Genomic DNA, 19,985 nt, shown 5'->3' with positions numbered 1-19,985 from the left:
ATTACTCTTAAACTTATATTTTATGGACTTGAATACTGGGTTGCAGTTGAAATCTTTTACAATCCTTTAAGTTGGGAAATAATGGGTGCATCCTTTTCGTTTCCTGTGTTTGTATAAATGTTTTCTGAATTCTACAAAAATGGGACTTCCAAAAACTAAACTAATTGTTGTTGAAAGAAAACTAGTTTTTTTTTTATTCTTGACATTTCTTTTAATATATGTTTGTAGTCAATGACTAAACCGAAAAAAAAAATTGTCTTGTAGTTCTTGACATCTATTATGTTTGTCAGTGGTTTTTTGCAGCATGTTTTAGTTCTTATTTATTTATTTATTTTACAGTTGCTTTAAGTTGTTTTGGGCTATTTTTGACATGTTTTTTTCTAAATCACTTATATAACCTAGATATTTTTTCTCCTCTAGGTAAGATTTATCCTATTTTCTACAATTGTCTCCGAAATAATTTCGTGTTTACGAAAAATGAAGACAAGTATGTTGTTCTTATTCCCTATATTTCTTTTAGCATTTCAAGTATACTTTTTACTCCTCGGAAAAAATAGTTACATAACAATTTACTTAATTATTATTTTACTATATTCAAACAAAACTATAAAATAACCATAAGTGAGATGGTAATCAAACTGTTAAATGTGAGAAAAACCGTTTATTAACTGCTTTCACCTAATTCGGTTAAATAACTAGAATTTTATTGCACCAACTAAGCCCACGTAATAGAGGCACTTATTTCCTTGTTACTGCGTACATATTATAGCCGAAAGGGCTAACCTGACAATCTCATGACAGACAGAACTGGAGTTTGAACCCCACTGCTGACACTGTAGACATGTGTTTCCTTCACTCCCTTCAACGCATGAAAAGTTTCCAGTGTCCTGTAATTCCCCAATTTGTGAGCTGTTCTTTCCATTGCCCATTACCTAATAAAAATCCTTGCTCTTATGACCACTTATATTTCTTTCTTTCTTTTCGGTTTTGAAACCGTGCTAGAGGTAAATGGTTACAAAACCGTATAGTTTCGTATTCATGGTCTCATAACCATATTTGTTGTAAACCGTTTTAAAACCGTAAAGTTAAATAAAAATGTTCTTTACAGTAAACTTTATGGTTAATCGGTTGGATTGATTGCTGCCGGTTGTTTTATCATAATTTCATAATGAAAATCTTACAAGTGTAATTTTTCCGTACGTTTTCCAAAAATATTTAGTAACGATAATGTTTATTAACCCTTTCGCGCCGACTGTCACAAATACGTGCCAGCATAAAACCGTATCATTCAGGGTAAAGATATAAAACTGGTAATCAAAGTAATTCTTTAGCAGTTTATTTGTGGGCGGAGTTATAATTGCTTGATTTATTTAATTCACCATTAATTTGTTCAAAATAAAACTATTTAGTTATACTTTGAATTAACATTGATTATATATATGATTAAACTAACGATAATTAAAATCAAAGGAAAGTAAGTCTGTCAAATTAGCAACGGCTACATTTAAGTTACCGTTTTTTATTTAATCGCATCCAGATTCTGATTTTGTACGAATGCTTTTCTGAATCACCCGTCCCCTAGAGGTTAAAAGAATAGAATATACTTTGTGTTTTGTTGATTAAATAAAAATAATGAAAAAATAAATAAATAGTAAAAAATTGCTTAAGAATCGTAAATGAAAGTGCAGAAAAGGAAACTATAGTTTCGGTTCTATAAACATGAAACTTTCTCAGTTATCTAAACACTAAATGCTAGTTAAAAAGTTAAAAAAAAACCGTGCAAAATTTCTTAAACCAACAGGGACGGAGGAATATGTTCGAGCAAGAAAATTAAATTAAGGAAATAAAAAACAGTTGAGAGGGGTTTCAGCGAGAACCCCAGGGTGCAAAAGAATAAATTCGAATAGATTGGAACTGTGTGATACTCGTAAGATCATAAATTATTAGAATTGTTCAAAATATAGAATGATTGTAGTTTAATATTTTGCACCTCATTTAATGAGTCCTGTTCAAACTTGTTCCTCTGTCCCTATTGGTTTAATCACTTTAGATGTGTTTGTCTCTTTACAATCTCTATCATCGTTTGGTATTTAGGCAATGAGGTTCTTGTTTATAGTGCCGAAACTGTAGTATGTCCATTTCTGAACTTTCATTTGTGCTTCATTCGCGTTTTATTATTGATTTAATAACAATATTGTCAATTAATATTGACTAATCGTTTTAACAAAACAAAATTAAGTGTAAAGATAAAAAAAATTAATTTTGCTTATATTTTTAACAATATTTAAGTGAATAAGTAAAAAACTATATACTATGATTCTTATGCCAGGCGTTCCGTAATTAACAACTTTAATATCTTATCAAAATGGAAGGGGGAGAAAAGAATTTACATGACCTCTCTGTTTCTTTCTTTTTAAACAAGTTTTTTCATTTTTTATTTATTTGTTTATTTATTATTTTTTTGTGGTTTGTTAGATTTTAAATGCGTTTTTGTTTCTTCCTAGTTTAAAAATTATTTTGTGACTAAAAATGTGCTTACTATTTTGAGAAGGAGACTAAAAATATATATTAAAGTTGCATAGTCATTCCAACATTTATAATAGTAATAGTATGAGAAAACAGCTTATTTGTGACTTATTTTCTTCCTAAAAAAATTTTTTATTTTATTTTAATCTGTTTACAATTCTTGTATTTGTAATATTAAGTTGAAATGAAATTATCTTCCATGTTCCGTCATTAAGTAATTCTAAAATTGACATCGTTTTATTATAAATCGTTTTGTCTTTGCTCTTATTTGCACGATGATGAGCAACTACTTTAAAGAAAAAGAAAAAAAACAGGTTAAAAAAATCGTCTGCTCGACTTTTCGTAGCACAGATAACAACTTTATTACTTTAACTACACTAATTTCATCTTCTTAAAAAGTCTGAGAGGAAAATTCGTGTTCGAAATTGTTCAGTCAATTTGTTCGAAGTAGTGTCATCTTTTGCTATTATACCACTCAAACGAGCGTGTAAGTCTCGTCAATGGAGCATTCGAGGAAAAGCCGACTACTGCCGTCTTTCCTTATATCGTTTGCTTGTCTCTGTCCGTCAAAGCGTACAAATCACACACCGTTCTTTTGGAATATTTTTTTATTTGTTTTTATAATTAACACTTTCTTAATGACGTTAATCATCAATCAAGGAAAACGTTCTGCGTCATATATGAGTAGCTTTATCTTCCTTAAAAAATTTTTGTGTCACATTTCTTTTGTCACATATTTTAATGATTCTTAGTATAAACAAAATAAAAAGCTTTATTTTATTGAAGCAATATTTATTTGTTAGGAATGTTAGCGGGTAAATTCTCGTTTCTTACATGAAATATGTTGTGTTCGGTTTCATCATCATTTTTAAAAAAAAATTTGTTAAGAAATTTTGTTTATTGTTATCAAAAATATTTTTTTCGAGTTTCATGCACATTCTCCAACTACCTTAAGATTTTGACTTCCACGGCAACATACGATCAATTTGCATTTGCCAGGTTATCACACTTGGCTAAGTTAGCACGATGATCAGATGATAACACCGTGAAGGCTAAGTTAAACCGATGATGAGATGAAGGCAAAGTTAACAAGATGTTGAGATGTTAACATCTTGAGGGCTAAGTTGACACAATGAGGAGATGTTAACACCATGATGTCTAAGTTAACACGATGATAAGATGTTAACACCCTGAAGGCAAAGTTAACACGATGAAGATATTAACACCATGGCAGCTAAGTTAACGCCATGATGAGATCAAGTGGACTTTTCTTTGACGTTTTAAAAGTCCTGATAAAATTCCATTCTAAGTATTCCATTCTAAACATGTTTCAATATTATTTTTTAATATCATTTTTTTCCCTCAAAAAAAAGGAACTGGAGCGACATTGACCCCATAATAGATGTTCATGCAATGGTCATGAACATTCTATCATTGTATAGATTTAACCAACACCGAGTCTAATTCGTAGTAATTCATTGACTAACTTATCGTTTTACTGTACCAATTCTCATAGTAATTGCATGTAAATGTAATGTGATCGATAATGCCTCATAACTGAATTGCATTATCGAATTATTCCTACCACTTTCCATGTAGCAGAGAAGGGGGGGGCGCTGCTTAATATTCATTCGAATGAATTTTAAAGAATTCTGGTTCAGACTATAATATTGAATTACATTAAAGACAATAGCTTGTGGAGAAAAACCGATTGTAGATTTAAAATCAACGACTCGAAAATATCTAAAGATGCATTCAAAAATATCAAGCAACAGAAAACAAAGAAAAATTAGCTCATCAGTGTTATTCTTTTTATAGTATTTAAACAAACTTTAATTTATCATTGTCTTCCATCGCCATTTCAATCCTCTTTGGTTGCCATGGCGCCGGTGTTTTTAGAAGATCCTTCGCCAAGGAAAATGCAAAATATCACATCTTTAGTTCCTTATACTTGAGACAAGGCTACAATTTTAAACTATCCAGCCGTAAAGAATTATTATTTAGATTTTAGAACGGAAGAACAACTGAAATATTTAAAAAATTATGGCATTTTTTAAAAAAAAAATCGCAATTTGGCGAGATTTTTCGACTTAGGGGAGAGTCGGGTAGCCCCGCCCACAGTCAATTTCATTTGTATAGAATATTTTTTCAAGCCAATGGGCCATCGAACATTAATTGGTATATTAAAAAAAGATTATTTTCAAAGTTTCAAGTATTTATGCAGCTGTTAACATGGTAAACAATAGTTTTGAAACTATGTTGAATACAGTAGTCATGAAATTAAGAAAAATTGGTCGAATGTTTCGATTAAACTTCATTTTAATACTAAAAAAATAATTTTTTCTATACATACAGCATTAAAGTATGTAGTCTTTAGTTTTATTTGCACGAAGAAAGAATTTAAATATGCGAAAAATTGTTCGAGTAATTACAAATTTACAAAAAAAAAAAAATGGATTTCGGGTAGCCCCGCTCGCATGAATGCCGGGTATCACCGCCCAATTTTATTTCGTCGATAAATGTATGGTTGCAAAGATTATTTTATTGCTTCAAATTTGAATGTTATATGCATTTTTAACAACAAATATATGTTTTAATATTATATGAAACATAAATTTATATATTTAAAAATGAAAAATTAAATATTTTTAAAATGTAATTGATATATCCAAATTAAATTTAATATCAAGAAATCATAAATATTATGATAAGCTATTTGCTTACTTATTTATTTTCACTTATTTGTGAACGAATCAATCTACAGAAGCATTTGAATGCAATCAAAATACAAAGTGAATTTGTAATTTTATAAGAAGTATTTTATATTAAGTTTATAAGAAGAGATCAACCAAATAAGTTTATATTGAAAAACAACTATTGTTATTAATTATTGTTACTTAAATTAAATTATTTTCGTTAAATATTTAATATAAATATATATTAATATTATAATATATTAATATACATTAATAATGATAAAAAGTATGACATTTGTTGTTATTAAATGATAGAATTCACTAAAAGTATATAAATATGTAATAAATAAAATAATTTTGTGATAAAAATGATAAATGAGGTTTATCTATTGTCAATACATTGGTCATTCTCATTTACACCTGAAAAAATAGCCAAAAAACACAATTTTTGTAACTGGGCGGGGCTACCCGACACATTTTGAAAAGAGCTGAAAAACATGTTTTTTTAAATTTTTATTTTAAGTTAAACTATTTTTTTTTTGGTTTATTCTTTTTGCATTATTTAATTAGATGATAAAACAATAGAAACATACAAAAATATTGATTATTACTCAATATTATACAGAAATATAAGCAATACTCCTTAAGTGGGTGGGGTCACCCGACTCTCCCCTAAATAAAATTTATCGAAAACAATAAATAATTCTCAATTTTAACAAATTTTTATGAGTCCAGAGAAAGCAGCGTTGGAAATTAAAAATTAGATAACAAACGCTTTTCATTATCCTAAAATTAAGATTTTTCTTTATACTGACGATTTGCGCCATTTTTAGAGCTAACAGAGCTACAGACAGGCTTAAATTTACCTGACAGTCATGGAATATTTCAAACTCACAGCAGTTTTTAAAACAGCATAATATTAAAACAACCTCGAGAAACAACCTTAGATGAAAATTTCATTGAAAACTTCAAACGTTAAATAACTTTTTAATTAATTCAATTTTTAAAAATCCCTGAAATGTAATCTATTATATCGCTAAAATATATTTTCTATATTCTACTTGGTAGTCCACGAGGTTACAAAAATAGGTATCCTTGATCTAACCATTAAATTCTTTTTCAGAGTATGTGGGAATCAGACAGACATTTAATAAAAAAAAAAATTTGAAGAAATTGCCATAAAATATCTTGCCTACATCATCTTGTCGTATAACTCTTACTTTTATTTCATTGCCAAAGAACATAATTCAAAACATTTTAAATCAACAAACTTTCTTTTTTCAATTCATATAACTTTATCGAAGCTAAGCCTGCCCACTTCATTAAGTCATCCGATGTATTTTAACTCTGAAATATAGAATGCTGTCAAAATAAAGCCGGTTATTCTTATGAATATTTAAATTAATAATCTTTCAGTAATTCTGACGGGAATGTTGATTTATGTAATAAACTTATGGATATTAATAACCTAATTTTGACTATTTATTTGGATAGCTAAGAATTGTAAATTTATTGAACCCCGTCACATAATTTATTGCGTTTCGATGTTCCCAGAAGAAAGGGAAACGTTTTTTGAATTTCAATAGTAAGTTGTTATTATGTTTTAATTTATCTCAAATTAATCAAGAGATTTAGAACGTTTTTAAAACTTAGAATTTTTTCGAAACTACTTATTGCATAAGAATAATTGTGTTTTTTTAGAGACTAGGAGGCTCAGCCTCCTGCTCGCTCCACCCGCTAACCCTCATAATTGCTTTTCAATCATCATTTTTTCCATTAAACATCAATAATTTTCCATTATACAAAAATACAGAATATTTTGTTCTCAAAATATAAAAGTGTTGTAACTTTATGTCAGAGCATTTTGTTAATTTGATAATCATAACGATATGGTCGATTAACTGGATTTGAAAAATAATGATCTGAACTTGGAAAAAATAGCTTAACCTAAAGAACAGAAAATGTGTAACTCAATTAGAAGAAACAAATAAGGTATAATTTCATTCGTAGATGAAAATTTTATTAAATTAAAAATTTTATTAAGAAATGGTTCTTATGGCTCTTTTATATGTATATTTTTTCATTTTTAAAAATTTCACTATAAATATTAAGATTTATATCTGACAAACTAGTAATTTCGATTACGATTTTTTTTTTTTTTTTTTTTTGCTGCCTTTGATTGACAGCTTCTTGAGCGTGAGTTAATAAAATTAAGAAATAAAGATCTTATTAGGGAAAATAAATTGCTTACTACAGTCAATATTTAAAGCAAAAAATCTGAAAAAAAAATAACAACGAACTGAAGTTGCCTTTCAGCTGGCTACAGATTGACCAAGCATGGTATTTTTTTCCTACAAATTTAACAGTTAATAATTGTCGAACTTATAGTCGAATCTTAATTTTTTTTTCGTCGTATTCCCTGTACTTTGTCTATACACCTCCGTAATTCCAAATTTTTAGATAATAGATTATTTAGTTTTTAGACTTATAGATTTTGTGAAGCAAATCAAAATTTAATGTAAAAAAGATGGGGAAAAATCGAATTAAAAGAAGAACTTAAAATTGCAATAACTTTCGAATAAATTAGAGTTCAGGAAAAAAATCTGTGTTAAGTCCGTAAACACATGTGGCTCTTTCATCCTGCCCAATTTCATCAGTATAGTAGGCCTGTAGAGTTGCCCGAATGGTATTTTGTCCAACAAGTTTAACAGTTAATAATTCTCGAACTAATTATCGCATGTTATTCTTTTTTCCATTGTACTCCCTGTATATTTTTCTGCACACCTCTGTAGTGTCAAGATCCTAAATCTTATAACTCTGGAACTAAAAAACAAAATGCAACGTTGAAAACACCCAAATCAGCTGTGGTGGCGTTGGCGGCGGCAGTGGCCCGGTGATGTTTTTATATAAAAAGGAGAGATTTTGTTACTATAGTTTATTACGTTACATTTGAAAGTTTTGCCCGCCTTTTCGGTGTTTTCATGTTCTATGAAGGAATAGAAATAAAACTTTCAACAAAAAAAAATTTGTGACACAGTTTTATAATTTTTAATTAGTTTCTGATACAGTAAAGTTGGAATAAACATTTATTATTCAATATTGCAATAGAGGTCTGATACTGGATGGCTAATGTTTTACGGAAAAAAATGTACTAGTAGAACGAATATTTCATTTTTACTTTTGTTTGGGAAGGAAAAAATTATTCGTAACCATTTTTGATTAGATTTATAATGTATATTTTCTTATCACTTCACTTATAAATTGGAAATTGCAAATTCATCATCTCTATATATTTTATTTTATATTATAACCGTCGTTGGACAGTCGACCCAATTTTATAGCTTACGACTACAAATGTTCAACTCCGTAGCATCGTAATTTTGAACCCAATCCAGAAGACAAGGGAACTCCTGGATCAAGTATTAGGAGAAATTTCCCTTCGTGGAGGACTTTTTGATGGAACTAACCCGCATTTGCGTTACATGGAGAGGAAGACCACAAGAACCTCCCACGTGTAGCCTGACGGCAAAAGGACTGTAACCCATAATCCGTCTATCATTAAGGATATTTCATGTCAACACTGTGGTCGGGGCAAGCCGGATGCAGAATTCGTATCGACCAGCCATTCCTAGGATTCGAACCCTGTTTACCTCATAGGAAGGCGAACACTTTATCCCCTGAGCCTTCGATGCGGCTCTTAATAAGGAGTTCAAATTTTGATACAGGATATCTTTATTAGATATAGATTGCTTCTAGATTCTCAGTACCAGCTTATTCGCATACTCTCCCTGAAATGTCAACTGCTATAGATTCTATAAATTATTAAAAGCGGTAGAAAATTTGAAGGTGCCTTTTTTCATCATTGGGGCATAATTTCATAAGTTTTATGTCCCAACCAGATTTATTTCAAAGTTTATGCTAGAAATTATTTCATACTTATGTAGTGACTTTTAATTTTTTTCATGCTTGTATACTAATTTTCCATTAACAAAATTATAGATATATGAGCAATACCTTATATGTTATACATTACATACTACATAAGTAATACATTATACATTAATACATAAGTAATACATTATATAGTGAAAGATGTAGAAAATAAGCGACTAAACGCGTTGATAATTATTATAAATCAATAAATTCTCACACATAAAAAGTACGATATTAATTTAAAATGATAAATTTCAATCATTTCATTAATTTTGAAGGAATGAAAAATAATTTTAATCTGCCATTTACATATAATCCAATTACGAGAGTTTTCAAAAGTCATTTTATAAAACCGTTTATTTTAAATCGATTTTCTAGCCACGCCCTTATAAAAATTATTACATATTCTGCACACATTTCCTCTGAAATTCAAGGACATATTTTCACTTGTAATTGGCAACAAGTTAAGTAATTTATTTTTAACATACAAAAGCATATTTGACTGACAAAACCCATTTATTATAAACTGCATAAACATTATATCAACGGTAAAAACTTTTTGGATGATATTTTGGTTCTTTCATTTTTTATGTATAAATCTTTATTTCCAAAGATTTTAAAATAACTAGTGGGCTGCGCCCCCTGTTTGCTAACGCTCGCCAACCCCCGAAAATTGCTACGCAATCTTATATGGTTTGTTCTCAAACCAAGCTCGCTTCGCTTGCTACTAACTAAGGTACATTGGAAATGCACAAAATTCTAATAATTCAAAACAATCTTTCAAATCAGTATAACAACTTTTTTTTTTAAAAAAAAATTACTTCTTTTTAGTAAATACTAAGTCATTAAAATAAATTTGAATTCAAATAAATGACATGTAATTCGTTAAACCTATTAGAAATGTGCTATAGTATAAAATCTTAAGATAAAATTTCTAAAACTGATATCTCTTTAAAAAGGTTAAAATTTTGGCTATAATTAAGTCTATTNCCCTGAAGTTGCCTTTCAGCTGGCTACAGATTGACCAAGCATGGTATTTTTTCCCTGTAAGTTTAACAGTTGATAATTGTCGAACTTAGAGTCGAATCTTAATTTTTTTTTTTTCGTCGTACTCCCTGTACTTTGTCTATACACCTCTGAAATTTCAAATTTTTAGATTATAGATTATTTAGTTTTTAGACTTGTAGATTTTTTGAAGGAAATTAAGATTTAACTTGAAAAAGGTGGGGAAAAATCGAATAAAAAAAAAGAACTTAAAATTGCAATAACTTTCGAATAAATTAGAGTTTAGGAAAAAAATCTGTGTTAAGTCAGTAAACACATGTGGCTCTTTCATCCTGCCCAATTTCATCCCTATAGTAGGCCTAATAATTCTCGAACTAATTATCGCATGTTATTCTTTTCTCCATTGTACTCCCTGTATATTTTTCTGCACACCTTTGCAGTGTCAAGATCCTAAATCTTATAACTCTGGAACTATAAAACAAAATGCAACGTTGAAAACACCCAAATCAGCTGTGGTGGCGTTGGCGGCGGTGATGTTTTTATATAATAAGGAGAGATTTTGTAACTATAGTTTATTACGTTACATTTGAAAGTTTTACCCGCCTTTTCGGTGTTTTTATGTTCTATGAAGGAATAGAAATAAAACTTTGAGTAAAAAAAATGATGACACAGTTTTATAATTTTTAATTAGTTTCTGATACAGTAAAGTTGGAATAAACATTTATTATTCAATATTGCAATAGAGGTTTGTGATACTGGGCTGCTAATATTTTGAGAAAAAAAAGTACCAGTAGGAAGAATATTTCTTTTTTTTTCTTTTGTTTGGGATAGGAAAAATTATTCGCAACCATTTTTGATTAGATTTATAATGTATATTTTTTTATCACTTCACTTATAAAATGGAAATTGCACATTTATCATATCTATATATTTTATTTTATATTATAACCGTCGTTTAGCAGTCGACTCAATTTTTGGGCTTGCGACTACTAATGTTCAACTCCTTAGCCTTGTAATTTTGAACCCTATCAAGAAGACAAGGGAACTCCTGGATCAAGTATTAGGAGAAATTTCCCTTCGTGGAGGACTTTTTGGAGTTCAAATTTTGATGCAGGATATCTTTATTTGATATAGATTGTTTCTAGATTCTCAGTACCAGCCTAGAAGCATACTCTCCCAGAAATGCCAACTGCTACAGATTCTATAAATTATTAAAAGAGGTAGAAAATTTGAAGGTGCCTTTTTTCATCATTGGGGAATATTTTCATAAGTTTATGTCCCTACCAGAAATTATTTCATACTTATGAAGTTACTTTTAATTTTTTTCATGCTTGTACCCTAATTTTCCATTAACAAAATTATAGATATATGAGCAATACCTTATACGTTATACATTATCTACTACGTAAGTAATACATTATACATTAATACATAAGTAGTAAGTAATACCTCATATGTGAAAGATGTAGAAAAAAAGCGAGTAAACGCTTTGATAATTATTATAAATCAATAAATTCTCACAAAAAATAAGATATTAATTTAAAATGATAAATTTCAATCATTTCATTAGTTTTGAATGAATGAAAAATAATTTTAATTGGTCATTTGCATATAATCCAATTGCGAGAGTTTTCAAAAGTCATTTTATAAAACCGTTTATTTTAAATCGATTTACTAGCCACGCCCTTATAAAAATTATTACATATTCCGCGCACATTTCCTCTAGATTCAAGGACATATTTTCACTTGTAATTGGCAACAAGTAAAGCAATTTATTTTTAACATACAATAACATATTTGACTGACAAAACCCATTTGTTATAAACGGCATTAAATCAACGGAGAAAACTTTTTTGATGAGATTTTGGTTCTTTTATTTTTTATGCATAAATCTTGATTTTCGAAGTTTTTAAAATAATTGTATTAACCGAAGAGACAAATAAATGAACAAAATGAAGGTATAAGTTGTAGGCTAGTTAAAAGATACTGCTTTTAACCTTTTCGAGATTGACGAGTCATAATTGTATTCGTACGGAATCAGAATCAGGATAGTAAAAAATAAAAAGCGATAGCTTAAGTTTGGGCATAGCTAATCGGACTGACTTATTTTTGTTTTCACTTTAAATCTAACACATCCAATCCTTGTCTGTTAAAAGTGTAACTATACGATTTTTAATTGGAACTTAGATGTGGTGAATCAAATAAAGCAAACTATTATTACACCGCCCACAAATAAACTTCTAAAAAAATAGTTTGACTACCAGGTTTACCTTTTTTTACCCTGATTATCGACACCCTGAGAATGCATATATGACTCACCCGTCTCGAAGAGATTAAGCAAACAATCACCTTCAATTTGCTATGAGCAAAGTTATTCTGAAAAATTTGTAGTATTTTCTGTCAGATAATACTAAAGATTTTCTCTCAGAATACGACAGTTTTTAGTCTTATTTCAATAAGCCCACTTACATTTTAAACTAATTCGAAAACTAATCATCTATTGCTCATAGTTCATTGAGATCAAAATAGTTTAAATTATTTATATCTTGTGATGGACAAAATTCTTTCGAATCTAATTTATTAAATGCATTACATTTGGTACCATTCAGAAAAACATTTTCTGTAAGTATGAAAATTCCGTAATAGTTGAAGATAATGGCTAAAACTGAAGAAAAAAAGTTTAAGAGTTGGAAAAAAAAATTAAGAAACAACCAATTCAATATAACAGTGCTTTTTTTGCTGCGTAACATTTGTGATAAAACTTGAAACAAGAACATACAAGTAGAACACAAGAAAAAATAAGCGTAGAATTTAATTCTATCAAACACAATCTGAAAAGTCGTAAAACATTAAGAGGTCATTCCAGAGATAAAGTTTTCTTTAAAAAATGACAAGGAGGCGATAATTTTGAAGTCGAAACTTTATTTTTGTTGAAGATTTTTATTGTTAGCGATGCAGAAGTTGTATCTGATAAATTCCTAAAATAACTATTCGTGATTTGAGATTAAGAAACTACGCAAAACGCAGCATCTGGCGTAAAAATCAATCTTTCGTCGTGAGAGTAAATCATGCGTTCAGAATACTACATGAATACAATAGACTAATACATTATTTCGTAAAAAAAAAATTAAACATTTTTTTGAGAACTGTGTTGTGAGAAAAGCCAAATATTTTTTTCTCTCTCGTTTCCCTAGCTATCTTGGGTTTCAGGTTAAATTTTCGGTTTGCGTTTTCTTGATATTTTTTTTATTTAATGCAATGAACTAATATATATTTTCGCTTGAAGAAAAAAAATAACAATTTTTTTTTGTATTTTGCAGGGAAAAATGCAAAAAAAATTTCGCGTTTAAAGCCACGCCATCTTGGATTTTTAGTTAAATTTTTGATTCATTGCTATTTTTTGTTCTTTCCAAACCTATAATTTTATAAGAAAAGATGAATAGAGATACAAAATACAGTACACCTTATATCTCAAATTCTGGTCGGATGACGGAATTGTATTTTACGTACAATGAAAGATCTGCCGAATAGAGTAAATATCCACCATCAATTTATTTGTGAAAATTAAACAAAAAAGAACAATTAGAATCTATCTGGGGCCTCCCTGACAGAGTGGTATCGCTAGCCAAACGTTGTGCAAAGCGTGGAGGTATTTGGTTCGAATCCCGCTGTTACCCTGGATATATCTTCGTGTTGTCCTTCTCTGTATTGTGCTATCTGTTCTTTTATTTGACGAAGGCTTATATGTGCTCATAATTGAGCACATAAGCCTGCAAATGTACAGGGTTATTCATAATTCCCTCCGGGGTTTCGAAGCGTTACAGTAAAAAAACGAAGACGAATATGGCAACAAAAAAAAACATATGAAATTATTCCGAAAGTATTCAAGTTTTAATTTAAGCAGTTGCCGCTAGATGGCAGTAACATGTACCACTGAAACCAGTTGAAGTAAAGAAAAATGGCGTTTACAGGCGGAGGGAATTATGAATAACCCTGTATTTAATTCCAATAAGACGATAGAATCTTTTTCCTCCGTCTCTACCCCTTCAACAATTGAGAGGAGAGATGCCTCTTTGAAACAATATGGACCTTTCAAAATATAAGAATAAGCTTTTTTAATTTTAATATTTTATTATATTCGTTGATATTAGAAATTTTATTTTTTAGTGTTAGCTATTCATACATATTCATCATATTGTCATAGTCAGCTATCATACATAGAAATTCCTTATATAGGTGCATAAACTAATTTTATAACAAATTAATTTTTTAACGTAGGAAAAAAAAATTTATAATTTATTGAGAAACTAATTTATAAACATCTTTAATTAAGCTTAATAAAAAATGAGCAGTAATATTTTTAGATAATTTTATTTTTAGAAACTCAATTCGCCTATATTTATTTAATTATTCAATCGTAACTACCACCGTGACTTACATTGCAAATTGCATATTTTTTAAAAAGAAAAAGTTCTTAATATTTGTTTTTAATAGTAAACTGAATTAATTTTCTTAGAAGATCTGCTAATAAAGTTTAATTTCGTTTAATAAATTTTTGCAATTTATTAACGACCACTGTTTTACATTATTATTCGCCTGAGGCATGACTAAATAAGAACTAAAGCAATATTATATGAAATATTTCCCAATTTCTAATTTAAAAATGCAATTTAAGAAAGAAATGAAAGCATTTTGTGTTAAATTTATAAAAAATAAATAAAATTTTATAAAAAATTAAATTTTAATATCTTTTTTTTAAGTTAACATACACTTGAAATTAAACATACTTGAAAGCGTTTATAATATCATTGGTTCTAATTGTTATTCTTCATTTGTTCTAAATGTTTTAACGAGTGTCACTTAATAAAATTTCTTTTTTTACATTTTATAAATTTTAATATGTTGTGTTATTCTAAGAAAAAAAAATTTTCTCTAAAAAGAAGAATGGAAAAGAAATGCTATTTTACCAGTGCTTAATTTTTTGGAGGTAACTGAAATTTGTTTCATATGAAACTTCGAGTGATAAGGGTTAAACTTTTTTCTAAAGACAATTTTCATCAACCTAAGAGTGTATGAAAAAAAATAAATAACAATGCCATTCTTCGCCTTCAGTCTGTTTAGCGGAACACAGATGAAAAATCTTCAATTAATGATTCCCTTTAACCTTTTTGCCCCATCTTTAAATCCATCCAAAACGGCCGGACATCCGGTAAAGCACATGAGGAGTGCCACTTTAAAGATGAATCGAAAATCATCCGCATCCGGAGCAACAAAAAAAGAAGGTTGTTCTCTATTTGTGAGCGGTGCAGCTGCTTTAGAGAACGTGTACTATTGTTCTTCAGGTGGCAGCAGCTGACGAAAATCCAGGTGGCTCACAGGATTTGTTTACGAAACACATGATATGCGTGTGCAAGGCGCGTGTGGTGCCTTATGCCACAGTCAAAAAGTAGCTTAAAAAATAGTTGAAATTCAAATAGTATCAGGAATAGAAGAAGAATTAAAAATACTTTAATGCTTATTTATTTGTTTCGCATCCGATTTACTTTAAATTTTAGAGTACATAGATTATTAACGTAGTCTTCGATCCATGTAGGATTACATTAATTGGCTGTTTTTGTATTCTAAAATTTTAAACTCAGAAGTTAGTCACTTTTTTGCTGAAGTTACGTTTTCGTAATTTTTTGTAATGCAAAAAGTATTTTTTTGAAGAAGAAAAAAGTGGCAAGGAATTAACGCTTGATTAATAAGAATGTGAGCAATTTGGAATGCGAAAAATATTTAATTTCAAAAGTAATTGCATGTGAGTAAGTTCAGTTCAAAATATAACCGGACCCTTATATTATTACGTATATAAATATCTCAGTTGCGCCAAAAAAATCGTAAAAAATTAAGTTACCATTCTTCATCATTTTGCTTAAGTGTTTAAAAGAGTTTTATATGATTAAATTGGATAATAGTCTCAGGATAGGATATAATTATCATATAATTGGAAATTAAATCATATATCATATAATCAATATCATATAATTGGATATAATTGGATAGGATATAATTATCATATTTCCTATTGTTAAATATGATAATTTGACACAGATACTGCATTGATGAACTAGGTGAGTATCAGAAAAAATTATCAAGCCCCCACCTGATAGCTTTAAAAAAATGTTAACATGCTAATAACATCCTGCCAACATCATGATAGCATGTTAACAACATCACCAATAATATACGACATCATTAATGTAGAGTAGTACGTGTTTATGAATATATTGTTAAATGAGTGTATAATATTTCGTATTAATTGACAATTTAATTTTTGTAGTTTCAAAATTTAAACCCTGACTTTTAAAATACTTTATGATCAATATGTTGCCAGTTTGTTAAATATAGTTTGTTTTTTTTACTATATCAGTAAAAATGTTCAATTAAGGCTGATTTTCGAAAGTTCCGTTAAAATAGGAAATGATGCTTTTTTGCAATTGATATGCTATTTTTATAACAGCTGTTAGTTTGCAACTGTTAGTCATTGTTAGATCAAGTTCAGTCTATCTAAAGCCAGCTCTATCTACGCTTATTTCGAAACACCAATACGGCGAAAAGCCACAATTTTGTGAAAATGAAAAGCGTTTAAGGTCTAATTTTTTATTATTTAAAAACTTACTCCAATGCTGAATTATCTGAACTCATAAAAGTTTTCAACAACTGAAAATAGGGCAGTAATTTTGATAATTTTCATCTAGGTGGGAAAATGTCGCCAAATTGGTGATGTTTAAAAAAAGTTTACTAACTTTAAAAATATTTATTTTTTTTTCTGATTTAAAACCCCGGATAATTCTTCACGGCAAGATTATGTATTTAGTTTGAAATTACTTCATTGATAAGGGAGCGCATGGAAACGCATTGCCTTAAGGGTAAAGCACTTAAACTATAAGGCTTCCGTTAGCGATACAGCTTCGAAAAACAGCGTTAAATCAAGAGAATATTTTTTTTTTAATGTAATCACGCTCAGCGACATGAGTCTTAAGTAATTTTTACTCAATCAACAATTTACGAATTTATTAAATCAGATTTTTTATCGATCATGTTAAACAAAACTTAGCTTATGGAAAATATAGTCTAACTAAACATATGTGTCTTTTAGCTTGTTACATAAATAAAATTTAAAAAAAACAGGCTTTAAAATATATGCAGAAAGTAGGTGAGTAAACAATTATTTAAAAAAAAAAAGAACTGCATTCAAAAATGTAAAAATAAGTTTAAAAAATAACAAATTGAAAAATCTATAACTTTAAAGAAATTCTTTGTTTCGCGCACATTAAGATAAGCTCATTTAAACTATAGCTATAAAGCCAGCTTTGTTTTTAGGAAATATGTAGGTACTTTCTATAATAATACGAATTGCGAAACGCAATTCGAGTTCTATTCAAGATACGAAACAGTGTTGTTATTAAGGTTTTATAACTTCGAAGATGAAAAAGAATTTTTCTTTTATGTTTCATAAAACCGAAAAGCTTCTTTGTGCATGATAAGTATAATAGGATAAAAATGTTTGAAAAAGTTTAAACCGTGTAATCGAATGTTGTTTTAAGCTATTTTCTTTTAAATGAAGTAGAATAGATATGCATAAGGTAAGCTGATTTCACGCAAAATTTAAGTTTGAAAAGATAGCAGTTTTAAGAGAAGTAAAGAAATCATACTTACTTATACAATTTAGGTTAAAATGCTAAATTTTTAAGCTTTTTTTATGAAAAACTACTGAATTGATTTTTAAAATTTTTTATTTCGAATTCTCAAACCTTCTAAAAATGATAGATATTTGAAATATTTGATTTTTGAAGTAAAAATTTTAAATTTTAGAATTTTTACGAGAAATTGACTTAAAACTTAAATAATTGAAAGGAAAAACGTCGTGGTAAAAAATCAACAATAACTAATGATTAAAATTATTATAAAGAACTATTTGAACATCGATTTTGTAGTTCTGAAATTGTTAGAACTTTTTCCGTAATACATGGCACCGCATAGCTAAAAGTTGATATATATTAAAAAGAAAAACAGCAACAAAAGAACCTGAACTTAACTGTTAACTTTTCATTCGAGCTTGTTTTTAAAAAGAACAAATATTCATGACTGTGCGATACTTTCTAACAGTTATAACATGCATATATAAAACTGTTTTGTGTAGAGTAAATAATGGAAATCTTAATGACAAATCTGGAATTACTTATACAAATGTCAACTTTCCTCCTCTCTTCAAAAAAAAGAATTTTCTAGTGGTAACGAAATTTAAGTTATTTTAATGCAGTATTTTTCCCTACGACTACTAATGTACAACTCCGTAGCCTTGCAATTTTGAACCCTGTCCAGAAGACAAGGGAACACCTGAATCAAGTATTGGTAGAAATTTGCCTACATGGACGACTTTTTGAAGGAACTAACCCGCATTTGCTATATATGAAGAGGTAAACCACAAAAATCTCCCACTATTAGCTAGACGGCAAGAGAACACCAACCCAGGATCGTGACATGGAGCAAAAAACCACAAAAACTTCCCCTCGGTTGTCCTAACGGCAAGGGGTATCCAAGGGGGGGAATTCATGATCCATTCAACACAGAGGATATTTTTACTTCAGCACTGTGGTCGGTGCTAGCCGGATGCGGAATTGGTATCGACCAGCCATTGCTGGGATTCGAACCCGGTGCATCTCATTGGAAGGCGAACGCTCTATCATCCGAGCCATCATGCCGCAAATACCAACTATCAATCTTTTCGAGAATAATTTTCTCAAATGGTAGTAAAATTAAAATTCAATTATGGTCATATGCAGAGATAGATATTTTTTTTAGTTCGTACGAGTCAAAACGCACTTAATATGGTTATCATACTTTTGTATGCATGTTTAATTTATTTTTATGCAGTGATGATCAAAATTATATTAAATCTAAAATCTCCAGAAATGAATAGAAAAAACATAAATTTTACTGCTATTTTAAGTAATATAATTTATTTACTGCTATTTTCATTACGTACAAAAATAAAATTTTACGCAAAATGTGTAAAAGTTGCCAACTATGCATGATTGCATTTTAAAGTTCCTAATAATTAAGTTCAGCAAACTTTTTTTTTTTCTCATTATCGCTTAAACGTTTATGTTATTCCCTTCTGTACCATTATTACAAAAACGCAAAATTTTGAGCTCCTAGTGTTTAATACCTCTTTAGTTTGAAGATAATGCATTAAGATCATTTTAACTGAATTATTCCTATTTATATTATAGTTCTAAAAAATGAAATTATGATTATGCTTATGAATAAAGTTCATGGAAACATTAACCCGAAAAGGGTTAATGCCACATGATTTGCGAACCTTTGATGGAATGCCATTAAATACTACAAGGAAAATTTTTATTTGAAATAATTTTGAATATTTTGCACAGAACTAAACTTTTCATTGTTTACTGTACGACTATTTAAAATGTTCATGCCAAAACGTGAATAAATTAAGTGAATAATTATAAAAAAAACGAAAAATATTACCGTTTTTTCATACAAAAATTATTTTAATTTTCCTACGCCAGTCTCCTTGTTTAACGCTGAGCTTTCAATTGCTAATAAAATTAAAGCAAAACAATTTCTACAATTTAAATTCATTAAAATATATCTATTTTACGATTAGTTTTTACATAAATTTTGTAATTGTTGTATTTAAAATATTCTTTATAAAAAAAATCACATTGTTCCCAGCGTATATTACTTATGAGTCGTGCTATAAAATTTCTCCCAATTACCTAATGTAGGGCAGGGGAATTTGTTCGAATCATTAAA

At 28.9% G+C, this 19,985-nt stretch overlaps 1 protein-coding gene across 2 annotated transcripts in view; it reads left to right on the top strand.

Moving 5' to 3' along the window:
• The window catches only part of LOC107436800 (uncharacterized), a 173,025-nt gene that overhangs the window by 66,757 nt on the left and 86,283 nt on the right, over positions 1–19,985 (top strand). The window lies entirely within an intron of this gene.

Source organism: Parasteatoda tepidariorum, chromosome 9, assembly GCF_043381705.1.
Source record: "Parasteatoda tepidariorum isolate YZ-2023 chromosome 9, CAS_Ptep_4.0, whole genome shotgun sequence".
In the NCBI taxonomy this organism is placed as follows: Eukaryota; Metazoa; Arthropoda; class Arachnida; order Araneae; family Theridiidae; genus Parasteatoda; species Parasteatoda tepidariorum.
The sequence above is the reverse complement of the archived record's forward strand: the minus strand, read 5'-3'. Positions and strand labels throughout refer to the sequence as shown.